The following is a 1341-nucleotide window of genomic DNA, read 5'->3' on the forward strand; positions in this document are numbered from 1 at the left end:
AGGTGAGCAGGATTAGGCTTGTCTGATGTCCCTTTCCAAAGCAACTCAGCTTGAGGGTATTTCTGGTGTCCCCTTGGCCAAGAGGGATCCATTCAGTTGGCTGGGGAGATGACAATTTTATTTTCATTCATACTACTATTTCCTCAAATGACATAGTTTCATTTACTTAATGCCTAACCCACAATAATCCCATGTTGATTCTTCTTTTCCAAGTCTTAACTGACTTTTCTTATATATTAACCCAAAGAGAAATACTTGTCTTCGTTTCATTAGTGTCACCTGCATTTGTACTTGCAGACTCACACCGGTGTTTCATGCTTGTTCTTGGAGACATTCTTCAAGGACCTTGTAACTGTACACTGAGAAGTTTGTTAGGAAGGTAGATTTCATGTTATGTGGGTTTTTCTAATAACACACACACACAAACAAACTTGTTATATTGCTGGGGACAGGGAGCCATTAAGTCAATAAACATCTAAAATAGAGTGTGACAAGTGCTATAGTAGATTTAAGTATCAGACACTGCAGAAGCACTTAGGAGAGACATTGGCCCAGCCTACCTGGCAGGACAGCTAAGAAGTCTCTGGGCCAGAGGTGACTGACTCCTGGGCAGAGTTGACAGGTTAGTAGGTTAGTAACCATTAGTATTACACAGGACCAATTTATCCACTAGGCACTTAGTATTAGGGTCCTGAAAAAAATGTATTCACTCAAAAACACAAAAGTACAAAATCTAAACCAATGATTGCATCATTAACTGTTAAATTTAATACGTATTGGGCAGTGCCTGTGGCTCAGTGAGTAGGGCACCAGCCCCATATACCAAGGGCGGCAGGTTCATACCCAGCCCCGCCCAAACTGCAACAAAAAATAGCTGGGTTGTGGCGGGCACCTATGCAGCTACTCAGGAGGCAGAGGCAAGAGAATAGCCTGAGCCCAGGAATTGGAGGCTGTTGTGAGCTGTGATGTCACAGCACTCTACCCAGGGCAACAGCTTGAAGCTCTGTCTCAAAAAATAAAATAAAATAAAATAAAGTTAAAAAAATGGCACTCTACCAAGGGCAATACAGTGAGACTCTATCTCTAAAAAAAAAAAGTCACTATATTGAAAAACAGAGAAGCTATGTAGGCAAAGAGAACCTATTCTGAAGGGCCTTCTACACACAGACAGAAATTTAGGAGTTGGCCCTAAGTGCATGAGCAGCCAATGAGAGATTCTGTTTGTGGAGTCCCATGGCCAAGGTTACAGGTTAGAGAATTGCCTTTGGCGGTCACTCTTGATTACAGCTTTTTGGGAGACGTGAAGGTCCAGGAGAGAGTGGTTAGGACTTGAGATCAAGT

The sequence above is a fragment of the Otolemur garnettii genome, unplaced genomic scaffold (assembly GCF_000181295.1).
Source record: "Otolemur garnettii isolate 467f Iridium unplaced genomic scaffold, OtoGar3 scaffold00094, whole genome shotgun sequence".
Lineage (NCBI taxonomy): Eukaryota > Metazoa > Chordata > Mammalia > Primates > Galagidae > Otolemur > Otolemur garnettii.